At 37.7% G+C, this 15054-nt stretch overlaps 1 protein-coding gene across 12 annotated transcripts in view; it reads right to left on the bottom strand.

The window, feature by feature from the left end:
• Window positions 1-1063: 1063 nt before the first annotated feature.
• LOC119717758 (uncharacterized) overlaps window positions 1064-15054 on the bottom strand; it is a 518405-nt gene continuing 504414 nt past the window's right edge. For all 12 annotated transcript variants that reach the window (XR_011811352.1, XR_011811355.1, XR_011811353.1 and 9 more), the window contains one exon: window positions 1064-13637. The gene's annotated coding sequence lies outside the window, so the exon portion shown is untranslated. The remainder of the gene's footprint in view (window positions 13638-15054) is intronic.

The following is a 15054-nucleotide window of genomic DNA, read 5'->3' as shown; positions in this document are numbered from 1 at the left end:
ACAGGAACGCTGATCCTATAAGCTGCAGAGTTCATATTTCAGAAGTGCTGAAATATTCAGCAGCTTATTAATAGTCAATACTTATTGTTTCATCTGATAGAAAAATGCAGTATTCCTCCAAATATTTGAAATAACAGCAAGAGCTCTGTGTAGTTGGGAATGGGAACCTTGAGAATTTGAAAGAGACATTATTAAATTACTAAACACCAGCAGTGAAATGATGAACTCTGCTGTCTGCATAGATTTGCACATACCAACATGCGTATGCCCACCACCATCTTCATGCTGTGCAGGAATATTGCTGATTCATAAGCACAGCAATGTTTGGAACAGGCTCTTAAAAACATTATAGCATCTTTACCTTGTGACTTGTGCAATAGGGTTCTTCATGATATAAATAGCATATAATTAAAGTTAATACAATTAAACCTGTTACAATGCCTTACGGGATAATTTAATAATGTAGAAGTCGTATAACTTGTATGTAAAGGTAATAAATGCTAAAAATTGTGATGAGAAGTAGTTTCAAATCTAGCATTAGCTCATAGACAGATCTGAACATGGGCAGTCTCTTTTCCCAAAGGAAAGGAAAGAGATCACAAAAAGAAATAAATAATGTTCATTTTATTTTTAATTTTTATTTTCAAAGACAGTAGATGTTGCTGCTCTGGACAGAGAACAGGAAAAAGTTTTTTATTTTTTATTTTTTTAACCTACACAAGGTACCACAAGGTACGTAAGATTTAACATATATGTGAGATTTGGCAGGAATTTACACAGGCATGTGGAGAATTGATACTTTTTTTGTGCATGTCATATGGCTGTCAGCATATAAAGCTTTACAGGGAGCCCTTGCCCAAAACCTGAAAAGGCAGAAAATTTTATTTCTGTTCTCAGTGTCAAAAATTTAGTACAATTGACACCCCTCTCCCCCTCTTCCCCCCCAGCAAAGAGTCTTGACAGCTTCCAGGATCACAACTGAAGTTCTGCAGTACTTCTGAACATACAGCTGATAAACAATGCAACAAGCTGCCCTTGTAAGTCTACTTTTCTGTGTAGATTCTGCTTTATCTACATTCATTATCATGTAACATCTGCATCTTGCTGTTACTATGCTGCTGGGTACCGGTTCTTCTGTGCTTGTGCCATTTGTGCTTGGGTAAAAAGCGTAGGAATTTGTTCTTCAGGGAGAGCTACACTGTATTTGTAACCAGGCTATAAATCTGGTCACTAATACAGGTGGTTTTTCGCATCCACCCGTATATTAAAAAGCTATAGAAGTCTCGTGTAGTGAGTTGCATGGGAACTTGTGTTAATACTGACATTCATTTATTCATAAAGGTCATTGAAACAGGATAGCAGAAACATTTTTTTTTTTTTTATTGTCATTCAGTGATGCAGTACAACACCTTTTCCTTTTTGCTTTATATAGTTTAGATAAAAAACATGTTTACAGACTGTTTTAGAAAGAGAAATGCAATGTTAGATGATGAAATGAAGTCAAGGTGTGCCCTTGCTTACAGAGCTAACTGACATTATGAAGCATATCAGACACCTGTTACCACGACATGTTTAATATTCCTTGTGTTTATTTTATTTTTTTAATACCAGAGGCAAAAGTTCACCTCATTTTATCATAAATCAGAGATTTCCTTCTCATGGTTTAAATGTGAATATTGCAAAAAGATGACCTGTAGTGCTCTTCCCAGCTCCCAGATCCTTTCACATGCTGCATTGGTAGACAGGTGAATGTTTCTTCCTCCTGTGTCTAAAGAGGAGAATTTCATAAGAAATTTGTTCTCCATTTTTAAGACGTTGGTTCAGGTTCTTACCTTTCAGTAGAGGAAGGAGATTCCCCAAAACAAAAAAAAATACTACTTGAGGGAATATTGTGTTCCTCACATTCTGCTAGATCCATTATCATTAGTGAGAGCAGGTAAGCAGATGTGCAGGTTGCATAAATGCAGCACAACCCTTGCAAAGCAAAATAAAGAATGGAATAAGCCATTCTTATTAATTTGCACACATGTTAGGCTTGTCCAAACACATTAGGTGTAATAGCCTCCCTTTCCAGAGATCTCTGAAGCATACTGTGGTAGACCCATAAGGTCAGGAAAAGGGGTAATTGCAAAAGCAGATGTCATCAAGCAAAGGACTTAACTGAAAAGTTGTCCAAAGGCCTGCCTTTCTTAATACCTCTATACAAACTGTAGTGCTTTGTAGCTCCATGTTACCTCTGCTGGTACAGGGCAAAGCACGAACATTGCTCAAACATGATTCGTTTTCTCACGTTGAGCAGCTGTGGCTAGAGGTAAGGACTGGTTCCTTGTCTGGTGTATTTCCATTCAATGAAACAGTGATGTTTTTCACTAGCTGGAGCACTAACACAAGGCATCCTGTAGCAGAACAATGTAAAAGACCATTCTTTAAATCTCACTGATGCTATTGTAAATCCAGAACAACCACAGTGCAGCTCTTGGATTCAGTCTCGCTTTGCACTTCTGTCAATGAAAATATACTGCAATTATACTGTCAGTTACCCTGCATTTGTTTATAGTGTCTGACTGAAAATTTACTTGAAATTGTTACCCAAAAGACTAAATTTATAGAGTTACATCCTGTGTGTTAGTGTATAAGTGGTTTTAAATCTGAAGTAGGATGTCTTCTGAAGTTTTGGCTTCATAATGCATGTGGCGGCGTAATGCTCCCTCACTGGAATTACCTGTCATTGAGTGAGTACGGGGAGGACCCCTCTCCTTTGGTATATAATTAATTTTGTTGGAACCTTTATGTTATTCTTTAACCTACTACTTAAGAAAACCAGAAGACATGGAAAACATTGTTAATCGTATTTGAATCTCTGTCAAAGACTCTTAAATGCACGCTATTTTGAGTCAGTATGTCACGAAGAGTTATACGACCACTTTGTAACACTTCAGTTCCATTTGTATAGCAGTGCTGTCTTTTGCTTCCTTCGGCTGGCAGTCAAAATTTTTGTGACCTATTTCATCAGTCATTTCAGTTTCTAGGAGCAGAAAAGTCTCTTCATCATATTTAATGACAGCAGCTCCTCGTGTGCCTGAGCCAAGAGCAGATCAAGAGAAACCAGACCCTGCAAACCGCTGCTGCCTGGATAAACCTTAGGCATTTAGATAGAGTAGAAGTGCTTGCAAGCTTCACAGAGCAAAGGCACTCAGCAATTAACTATTCTGAGGAGTCATAAAATAACATGTCAGTCTTTCTTCTCTTAAGGATTTTTTCTCTTGTTGTTGTTACATTTTCTCCTTCAGCAGGAAAAAAAAAAAAAAAAAGTCATTATTTAAGCTGGTGTAAATAATTAAGACTCAACTCCCTAATTAATGTAGTTCATTACACAGGGCTATTTTTCCAGTGAGATGCAGTGGTGAGCCTGGAAGATCCACATGTTGCCAGTACCATAATTTTATTTGTACTTGACTTCTTTTTTTTGACACTTCCCCTGGCTCCAAATCCTTTATTTGTTGCCATTGCTTCCCTTTCTTTTGGAGGTCTAGAGATGGAATAACCTCTATACGTTTTCTCAGGGAAGACTGGCAAGATACAGACAATTCCTCATCATGAAGCTGGTTTGTTTTGTTTTGTTTGTTTGTTTTTCACACACACACACACACACACACACACAAATGCAGTTGTTTATCTGGAGAACAGACCAGTTATTCCCTATTGGAAGAGTGCTATATTAGGAATATCCCGGACATTTTTGATGTAGCACGTTTGATTTCATAAATGCACAGTTGAATAAGGCTGATTTATTGTCTAGTAATCTTCTGTTGTCCTAAAATCAGGAGGGACTTCTGTTTTAAAACATATATAATATACGAGTATTTTATGATTATTTACTTTTATGCTTTTATCAAAAGTTTCACAATATTTGGTATTTTTCCTCAAGTCCTGAGGTGATGTGATTATGTGAGACTCTTGGGCATCATTAAAAAAAATTTAATGTATTTGTCTTTTAGCTAAACAGAAACAAATGAAAATATGACCCAAGTGCCTGCTAAAAATTTGCAAGCCAATGGCAAATGAAAAGAATCAAAACTATTTAAAAAAAAATCTTTAAATTTAACAATAAATTCTTTAATTATTTTAAAAAGTTCTTTAAATGGTATGTTCATGATTTTCAGAGGGACGATTTGTTTTTCAACACCTGAGAATCAATTCTATGTAGCCATAATTGGAGTCTTACAAGGTATAAATGTACAAATATATTTTAAATTGTGTGTATCCTTTCATGTTAATCTTTTTTTGTTTGTTTCTTTGTTTTTAGCTTAGTGTATAAGAAATCGGTTATTTACATTTGCTTAGGAAAATGATGCAATTGCTTTGTTCTTGTAAAATTTAAAGCATTGTAGGTAATGCTGAGCTTTTTCAGTACTAGCAAAACCTTCCTAAATGATTATATACTAAGCTGGCAATAACCAATAAGTCAAAATTAGCAATTAAATTAACATTATTTTTTTTTAAAGTTGCTTTAAGTTCATAGGGGAAACAATTTTGGTTATCCATTAATGTCCTCTTCTTGAATTCTTCCTGCCTCCAGGCTTTTTCCCACCTCTGCATATCAAATACAATTTATGAAAACAGCATGAAAACAGCATTCTCCTGAGTCCAGAGGACTACTTCAGGAGTTGGTATTTTGAACTGAATCTGTACATGGTGTCTTCGAATAAATGTAGGAATAAGATTGAGATAGTAAGAACTACACTAAGTTAGGATGAAATAATTCATAAAAAAAATAAAAAATAAATCCACCCTTTTTCTAATTCCTTTATGAAGTGCAAAAACATCAAATTATTTGTGGTTAAGGTTGCTATCTTTATTTCAGTGATATATGCAGGTTGCCAAGTACTCAGTTTCATAAGCATGTCAAAGTGCCAGTTTCACTCTTAACTTAAACCATCATGGTCATCTGCAATAAAAATCATTCTAACTTTAGTTTCCAGAACCATTGTTAAGCTTGTAGACTAAACATGTAACAGTTGTAAGCAGTCAGCAGCTTTATTACTTCTGCTGCCCTTGCAGATGCATCCTGGATTCAATTTATCCAAGTACATCAAAGTATTTAAATTTTCAAGTACCGCAAGCATTTTGGAGTGCTTAAAGACTATTTGTATTCTCAAATGTTTGAATGTAAACTAAGATGAAAATTATCAATTTTTTTATTTATTTATTTTTTTTCAGTTTTAAAGGACTGTCACAGTTTTGTTCTGAAAAGGCATTTGAAACTCAATTTTTTTATTTTTTTCCTATGCAATTGTAAGTAATCCAGCTTCAGGTTACATGGTCAGCTTGGGTTCTTGGGTTCCTTCATTCTGAGAGTTCTCTCTTTCTGTAGAGTTTAATGAATTAAACACCTAGCAATGCCAGCAATTTGTCTCAACTTCTCTCTAAGCTTTCTTTCTCTCTCTCTCTCTCATTCCTTCCCTCCTTCCTTCCTTCCTTCCTTTCTTCCTTCTTTCCTTCCTTCCTTCTGATTGGCTGCAAATAAATACATCTTTAATTGATCCATCAGGCTAAGAGTCTAGTCCCTGACTAAAACTGACATGAAAGCCTGAATTGGTTAAACAATATTTAGCCAGCAGAAAGTTAGATAAAATATGGGTAGAGCTGGCTTGTAAAGGCAGTCACATTAGTCATTTTGTTTGAAAAATACATTAATTACTTTTGCAATATTTGAAATAGTGTCTAAGTAAGTATTTGGCAATAGTAATTCACTATCCTTATATAATACTTTACTAATAATACTATACCATATACTTACAATTTATTTTTTTTTAATTTTATTTTTTTTTAATTTATATATTTTAAGCTTCAAAACATATCTATTTGAAATGCTTATAGATACACAACCAAAAGTTTATTTTGTTTATTGTGTGCAGCATTAAGTCAATGCCTCAGTGCACTGCACCTTAGTCTACTCAAAATTCCTCTGAAGTTTTAGAACTCTCAGGAAATGGACATACGTTTATACGTTTTTGCAGCCAGGTGCATGATCTGTATATTATACATACATATGCATTCAAGCTTGCTTATAAAATGAAAAGGCTGGAAAGGTCTTGAGGTCAACTGCATGCCCAGGACAAGATCAACTCTGCCTGTGTCACTTCTACCAGATGTTTGACAAAATTGTCTTTAAAGAGGTGGTGGCAGCTTGAGAAGGTCACTGGCCCAGCAGTCCCAGTAAGACCCCATATCTCTATTTTTATTTTTTGCAAATGTGAATTCTCCTGAAATGTTAGTTGTTATTTTTAATTCTATTCATTTGCAACATCCAGAACAGGTTATAAATGTCCCTTTTCCAATATCTTTCTATGCACTTGAGGACAGTGCTTACATTTCTTTTCACCCCTTTCTTCTTTATTGCCAATTTCCTACATCCAGTCCAGTCATTTGCTGATCCCATTTGTAGTATTTTGTTGGCTCTTCGTTTTCTCTAGACCTCTTCTCTTTTTTAAGACTCTCTCTCCCTGTTCCACATCTCTGTTGTATGTAGCCTCAGAGCTGAGACTCAGCAGGACGGGCACAAGGCTTTGGCTGCAGAGGACATACTTTGGCTACGGAGGACATACTGCAGGTATTTAAACAAATGGAAATTTCTAAATATATTGGTCCTAATTAGACAACAAGAACATGATTCATTTGAAAAGCCACCCTGCTTCAGCAATCAGAACAGCCACAGAAGCCTTGTAAACTTCTGGTTTGTATGTCTTAGAATTAAAAGTTCTGTAACGATGAAAGCCTTTTTTTTTTTTTTTTTTTTTTTAAAGAAGGAAAGGACAGGCTAGTTAAAATTGTTGTGTAGTAACGCTTTCCAGGCTGCTAACCTGTGTGTCTGCATACAGTTTCAGCACCACAACTTGTGAAAACAGAAACCTAGCAGAATAAGTTAAAGGCTATTTAAATATAGCCCCTATTTTATAACTTGGGATAACTTGGGCACTATATTCCCATTTTAAAACTGCCAATGAACTACTGAGATTTTTTTTTTTCTTGATGATCTTCTTTAAGACCTGTATGAATAGCAGAGAAAACAGCTCCACTGTAATAGAAACAGGGTTTTGTTTTCCTTTTTTTTAAAAAAATAAAAATAAAAAAATGAGGCATTGGGTAAAATAAAGGTCATTGCAACAACCTTTGAAAGAACAAAAAGAGTAATTTTCCCCCTTTTGCTTTTTTACTGGTTTTCAATGCAACGTGAAAAATCATTTTTAAGTTTGCCCATCTGTTTTACATAAAACCTTAGCTGACCTTACACAAAGTGAAACAAATGCACAAAAAGCTTTGCAGTTGGGTTCTTGCCAGTTAGGCAGAGCAAAAAGAAAAGAATATGTAAAGTTAGATCCTGCTCTTGTGTAAATTAGCCTAGCTCCAGTGGGGACTTATGTTGATTTATACCAGCAGAGGCTGAGGCTTGTATTTCTTATAAAAACCAGACTTGTCAGACCCAGTCCTGCTACCACTGAAATCACCTTAAGGTTAGCTATTGATTTTGGTGGAAAAAGGACAGTTGCTGAATGAGCCATGTTTGCTACAGGTAAACAGTACGTACCCATATATTGGGCAAATTGAAGAGCAAGAACAAAGTGTAACTCTTTGAGATTGTGGATGTGCTGGTATGAAATAAGGATTAGGTTGCACCCTAGCTTTGTACGCCCTGTATACAAGGCTGAGTTTGAGTCCTGTCTAACGAAGCCGAGGAGCTCGTTTGATGTCAGACTTGAAGAGGTTCTCAGCATGCAGAGGTGAGTCTCATATCCTGCTGCTTTTCTGTGTGCGTGTGTGTTAGCCTAGCTTCTCTCATGCAGTGTAATCATATGGATCAAAAATGAATCCTGAGGAAAGGAATGGAAATAGGTGAGGCATGTGGAAGTAGAGCATACCAGCAAAAAAACACCTGCTAAATCCTCAAGTAACCTACCATGCATTTCAATAAAACTTTTGTTAATGAGTCTGAGAGGTGAACTATGCCCATTATATCAACACTCCAATCTAATATGATTAATGAGTATAAAGTAAGGTTCAAGCATTTAATTAAAAAGGCAATCATAAGTTACTGAACAGTGAAGCTGAAGCTAAGTTTCTGAGAAGTAGGTTATTTAACAGAATGAGATGCCCCAAAAGAGGCACTGGGCCAAAAATCTCCCTTGGTTTACGTTCTGTAGAGAGGTACAGACTGTGATTTGAAACAACAGAATTTAATGTATACAGAAATAAACATATATATACATGCATAACAGTGAGCACATATGGTGATGCCTATGTTTATAGCTTGTCTAAACATTTCATTAATAGACAAAGGTTTTCCACTTGTTTGTTAATTTGTCATACATGGAATAATTTTTCTTGCATGCAAAACTAAACCCTAATGTATTTTATTTTGACATTGTCAAGCAAACTTTAGAAAAGAATCTCTACAGACTACAGACTTCTAAGCCAGATTCAGTATTTGCATCAAAAATGTATTTATCAGAGATCTGCTTTTTTATTTTTTAATTGAAAATAGTCCAGGTTTGACTGTGTCATAGGTTCCAGTTCATACATGTCCAATAAAGACTTGACAGATGTTGATATAGTCAGTAACTTTATCACTTTATATTTTAATTAACTTACTTAACTTTACAGTATAGCTTATTCTTCAAGTTTTGATCTGGCTTCTAAACAGAGAAAAGTGTCCATCTCCAGTGATAGAATAAGATGGAATATCTGCAATGAATAACCAGTTCTTTTCCTGAAAGAAAATAACTATATATCTGGCAATAGTAATTCTTAAATACAATTAATATACAACGAGTCATATGAATACAGCAGGTAAGAATTGCTGTACCTGAATCCAGGATTCCATCAAATACAGTATCTTATTGACTACGGTTGGCAACAAAGGTGAAAGGTAAGCAAAACACCCAAAAAACATTGTGGACCCCTCAGGAAAGACAATTTTGGGAGGCAATTAATAGTACCCTTCTCTGTGATACTTGGTATGTTATATTCTTATCCATTTCTGGTCTATCTAAAATAATGTAATTGGTCATTAAACAGGAGAACAAGTGCATTCCATGTTTTATTTAGAAAGATAAGATCTATCTGAAAACAAATCTCAAAACTGAATGAAGTGGTTGGCTTTCTCCTTTTGTGCTAGTATGGTGCTATTTAAACTGGACCAAAGTCACTAATTTCTGTACTGAAAACACCAAAGCAATCTGAAATCAGTGGGCTGGAAGAGGATACAAGTTAATGGCAAGAGTATTATTTGAAATCAGTTCCATTTAGGTCAATTTTCCTTATATGAACACCCTTTTCTAGAGAGTTGGAAGTCACGTAAAAATGTTTTTTTCTGCTAGAAAATGTCACGTTAGACACAATGAATGAGAGAGAAAATGCAAAGGATTTAGGTCACTTACTGGACTACGTGAGTTTTACCTGATCATTTCAAGTTTGCTCACTTACTTCAGCAAAATGTTTTTGGTTCTATTAGCAAAATTAATAAAAATTTGATATATAAAGAGATTTATTACACCCATAGAACAGTCAGCCTGTCTTTCTTGTCTACCTAAGGCTGCCGATGGTAACCTAGAGATCTAAGGCATCTTCAGACACATCTAATACCATGTAACAACAGGCTTCCAAAGGTTTTATACCTTTTCTCCCAAATTAGAGGACAGGCCTATAAAAGCTACCTGCAACAGCAATTACAGGACTGGCAACAGTAACTTGGTCAGACAGGAGACGCCCTTTCTCAAGAGAGAAGATGTTGTGGAATGGCAACTGTCAGCTGCTGTCCCACCATAGGGCAAGGATTTTTATCTTCTAAATTTGTACCCAAATATGAGCAGGGTATTATGATTTCATACAGCTTTTTGTAGGTTGATAAGCTCCTGACCAGCATACACCCTTTGAATAGATCCCTGCCAAGCCATTTAGGCAGCCTGCCAACCCTATCTTTGTGGGTGTCTGAAATCTTTTGGCGTGTCTTTTGCAACTCTGCTTCAGCAGCTTGCCCTATATTTTGCTGTTGTGCTCTAGAGCAGTCTTGTGGTTTGGTGCTAGAGGAGACAAAAATGTAAAAGGCTAACAGTTCTGGCACTGCTCTCTAACAGCCTTAAGTATTGGACAGTATTTATCTTGAACAATTATTGTTCAATATAACTGTTTTTTTTTTGTGTGTGTGGTTTTTTTTTTCCTTCTAGAAACAAACAAACAAACAACAACAACAACAAACCACAACCAAAACAACAACAAAAAGAGACTATATACCTAAATTATTACACAAGAACTCCAGGTCTATTGAAGGCTTCGTTATGGATCTGAGAATTCCCATTGAGTAGCTTTATTTGTTCACAGCTGACAGAATTATGGCCTTCCTGTATTAGAAAACAATACTAAGATAGAAGTTAACCTTGAAATAAGATATATAGATCCTCTTGACAGGGTGCACATGTAGAGAATGGGAGGACTGGACTGGGCCATAGACTTTAATGGTCATTGATGAACTCTGGTCCTCCCAGTAGAATTGTGGCCTCTTAGAGGTGGGATCCTGAATCCTTTAGAATGCATCATCTCTGCTCATTGCCCTTCTCCATTCCTCTGGGACGGCAATGTTAATGGTCCATCTCTCTCACCTTTAATCTTTCTTTTTGCCTACTGGCAAGAAGAGAGATCTTCGGGGAAGAACCCGTTTTAGATTTGGTGTTTGAACAGCTCACAGCCCTAGACAGCAAATGATCTCACCTATAAAATTTAGGTCTACTGGAATACAGACAATAAAGAGCTGACTACTAAAGTATGCAGATGAGTTGAATCCCCATGGTCTCTACAGGTGTCCCTATGAGACAGATGAATCTGACTAAAGATAAAATAGCAGAAAAAACAGAAAGGTAGTGTAAACTAAAGGGATTGCTGTTTGTTTTGCCAAGATCTGCTTAAATTTTAAGTTGGATTGCTTTGAAAGCATGCTGAGCTGAAGAAAGGTGTTATTTTTTAAATGCTGTGGGGGATTCTTCTAATCATTTGAGGAGAAAGCACAACATATTCTAAAAAAAAATACAGTATCCATTCTTGTAATGAAGGTTCATTAGGCATCAGATTGATTTATTGTATTGTTTCCTTTATAAATTATTTTCATTATGTTTTATCACAGTACATGACTACTGCCCTGGGGGAATATGCAGGAATGAACTGAATGGCAAGCGTAATAGACTGCTTTAATTAAAATAGTGTAATGCATATTTCAGTGCTATTAACAAAAACAAAATTGATTTTGTTTTCTGGGTAATTGAATATATTAAAGCCCAGGTGCTGTGTTTCTATTGTTTAACCCTCTGAGTTCAGTTACATTTGACGGTTTGCAGTTGGAAATACATTTATTGCCAACCATTTCATAAGGAGAATTTTCTTCTCTGCCAGTGACATTTCCTTCTTCCTTTCTTTCCTCAACTCCAGTCCCTTAGTGCACGTGTACCATTATTAAACAACAGGAAAGCATAAATATGAATTTCAATGATGAAAGCCCTTTGATCTTTTCCAGTATCTTCAAGCAAGCTCCAGACAGTGAGGACACTGATAAAAGAAAGTGCATTAGTCCTCTGCACTTTTTAACCTGATGTTCTGTGGAGACAGCAGCAGTCAGTCACCATAATTCCATTAGTTAATGAACACTTCAGGAATTTGTCCATCATAAGAAAGACCCTTTAGAATTACAGTCAATCAATGACACCTGTTCTTCTAAGTAGCTTCCTTTTCTCCTTTTCTTTTGATTTATGTAGGCTATGAGTCTTTTTTATTTCCTTTACCCTCCAGGTACCCAAAGTTTACCTTTTATCAAGAAGATGCATTATGTTGGTGACATGACAGACGTAGGCAAATCAGGTTAATGATGTCTGAGTACAGCAATCAAATGAAATCAACCAGCCTAGGAAATTAACAGTGTCAGGGAGCTGAGCTGCACGACCCATCTGTCCATGGAGAGAACCATTTTACCTGATGATTGTCATCTGCCGTATTTTACATACCAGATGTATATATATATTTTTTTTAGAATTGCAGGGGTTGGAAGGGACCTCAAGAGATCATTGGGTCCAACCCCCCTGCCAAAGTGGGTTCCCTACAGCAGGTTGCCCAGGTAGGCGTCCTTGAATATCTCCAGAGAAGGAGACTCCACAACCTCCCTGGGCAGCCTGTCCCAGTGCTCCGTCACCCTCACCGTGAAGAAGTTCTTTTGTATGTTGGTGCGGAACTTCCTGTGCTCTATCTTGTGGCCATTGCCCCTTGTCCTGTCCCCACAAACCACTGAAAAGAGGTTGGCCAAATCCCTCCGTCTCCCACACTTAAGATACTTCTAAACATTAATAAGATCCAGTCTCAGTCTTCTTTTCTCCAGGCTGAACAGCCCCAGGTCTCTCAGCCTTTCCTCATAGAGATGATGCTCCAGGCCCCGTATCATTTTTGTGGCCCTCCACTGGACTCTTTCCAGGAGATCCCTGTCTTTTTTGTACTGGGGAGCCCAGAACTGGACCCAGTACTCCAGGTGAGGGCAGAGTAGAGGGGGAGGATCACCTCCCTTGACCTGCTGGCCACGCTCCTTTTAATGCACGCCAGGATCCCATTGGCCCTCTTGGCCACCCAGGCACACTGCAGGCTCATGGTCAACCTGTAGTCCACCAGGACCTGCAGGTCCTTCTCCACAGAGCTTCTCTCCAGCAGGTCATCACCCAGCCTGTACTGATACGTGCGGTTGTTCCTTCCCAGGTGCAGGACTCTACACTTGCTCTTATTAAACCTCATCTGGTTTCTTCCTGCCCAGCTCTCCAGCCTGTCCAGGTCTCGCTGAATGGCAGCACAGCCTTGTGGTGTGTTGGCCGCTCCTCCCATCTTTTTATCATCGGCGTACTTGCTGAGGGTGGACACTATTCCCTCATCAAGGTCATCAATGAAGATATTGAACAAGACTAGAACCAGCACCGACCCCTGGGGAACACTGCTAGTCACAGGTCTCCAGCCAGACTTCGCAACACTGATCACCACCCTCTGAGCTTGGCCAGTCAGCCAGTTCTCAACCCACCTTACTGTCCACTCATCTGTCCCACACTTTCTCAGCTTTGCTGGCAGGATGTTGTGGGAGACAGTCAAAAGCCTTGCTAAAGTCAAGGTAGATGACATCTACTGTTATCCCCCACCTACCCAGCTGGTGATGCCATCCTAGAAGGCAACGAGGTTGGTCGAGCATGACTTCCCCTTGGTGAATCCACGCTGACTACTCCTCATAACCTTCTTCTCTTCCAATTGCTTGGAGATGGCATCCAGAACAAGCTGTTCCATGACATGTCCAGGCACAGATGTGAGATCTTCCCTTCACTTTCATCACTGGAGTTTTCACTGGAAACTACTACTTTGCAATAGATATTGTAAATAGCAGGGTATTTCTGGTTGAGCTACCATGATTCTCTGGATTTGTATCAATTGTTAGGATGGTATGTTGTATTTCATATAAAAGTGTTCCTAAATATCAAGGCCCTGAATTTTCCCCACTTCCACCCTTGCTTTCTTAGGAAAAGCACTTCCGTTCTCAGATGTCTTGCTGGGGCAGTCACTATAGATAGTTGCATCTGGAAAAAAGGAAAGAGGAATTATTATCATAGACATGTTTCTTCTACTCTCCGCAGTGCCAGTTGCAGAAGGGTCATTGAAGGCAGAGAGTGTTTGCAGGACTGATGCAGAACACCATTGCTCTGGGAGGATTCCTGAGGAATAGTTGCTGTTTGTTGCAGCCCAAGGTACAGGTATTCAAAACTGAGACAGATCATCCTCTGCAGCTCTTCTCAGATCTGAGGTGTGTATTGTTTATATCAGAGATGCAATAGATATATACGATCTTATTTCACATTTTATTGGGTAAAATACTTTGGTTGTCTAAGTAAAGAGTAAAATTCCCATTGACAGCAACAGGAGGTAGTCCACCATTTTATAGAATCTACCCTATTTCCTAGACATTTGCAGCTCAGAAAAAGTGAACTGTATTTTAAAAGGAGGAAATAGTAATTTTAGTTGTCTCTTTTTAAAGAAAAAATGACACCCCAACTAATAGAAGCAGCATGAACTATGGCAACATCTCCTTGGGATATATGAAATTTAGGAATAAATCAAATGGCTGAACTGAAAAAAAAAAAAAAATCATAAATTCAAAATGAGAAAAAGCCAAACTGCACAAAAACAGCTACTTCAAGCCCACCTAGTTACTCTGGGGCACTCGGACAACACTGATCAGCATGGTAGTCTGAAGACATTATCTATAAATCTTATACACCTTAAGATAAAATATGAGTATCTTTTTTTCCCTATCAAAGATTTTCTGTTCAAACTCATTTACTCAACAAGAGCCTTTTAAAAATAATTGTTCTGCTTTTATAACAGAAGAGCAGGCCATAATTAAACTGGTGAGTCATCAGTCCACTGAGTTTCATAGGAAATTCCTTATTACTTTAAAGCACCTGCTGGAGTTCTTCTACTCATTTCCCATAGAAGAGCTGCAGGTACAGATTGATTCCAAATAGTTCCCATAAAAGAATAGGCCACCAACCTCTTTTTTTTTTTTTTTTTTTTTTTAAACATAAATTTCAGTCTTTATAGTTTCTATTCCCGCACAATTAATGAGATCTGGCTGAATCCCCAGTTACTTCTGGGTTGTGATTTATAAAGCACAAGTCTAGATTCAGAGTTTTCAGAAATGGTTTCCCACCTTTTAGTGTTATTACCTCACTTTCTATAGTGTATCTCTCTATGTCTCTTTTACTTGAAACTGGTAACCCTTAATCATTTCTAGGAAGTGTTTATGGATTAGCAGGAACATGCTGAACTGTATGGAGCATTCTCCTCAAGAAACTGGCTGCTCTTGGCTTGGACTGGTGCACGCTTCGTTGGGTGAGAAACTGGCTGGATAGCCGGGCCCAAAGAGTTGTGGTGAATGGAGCCAAGTCCAGTTGGAGGCCAGTCACTAGTGGCGTCCCCCAGGGCTCGGTGCTGGGG

Source organism: Anas platyrhynchos, chromosome 9 (assembly GCF_047663525.1).
Source record: "Anas platyrhynchos isolate ZD024472 breed Pekin duck chromosome 9, IASCAAS_PekinDuck_T2T, whole genome shotgun sequence".
NCBI lineage: Eukaryota > Metazoa > Chordata > Aves > Anseriformes > Anatidae > Anas > Anas platyrhynchos.
Note: the sequence above shows the minus strand (reverse complement) of the source record. Positions and strands in the feature narration are given on the sequence as shown.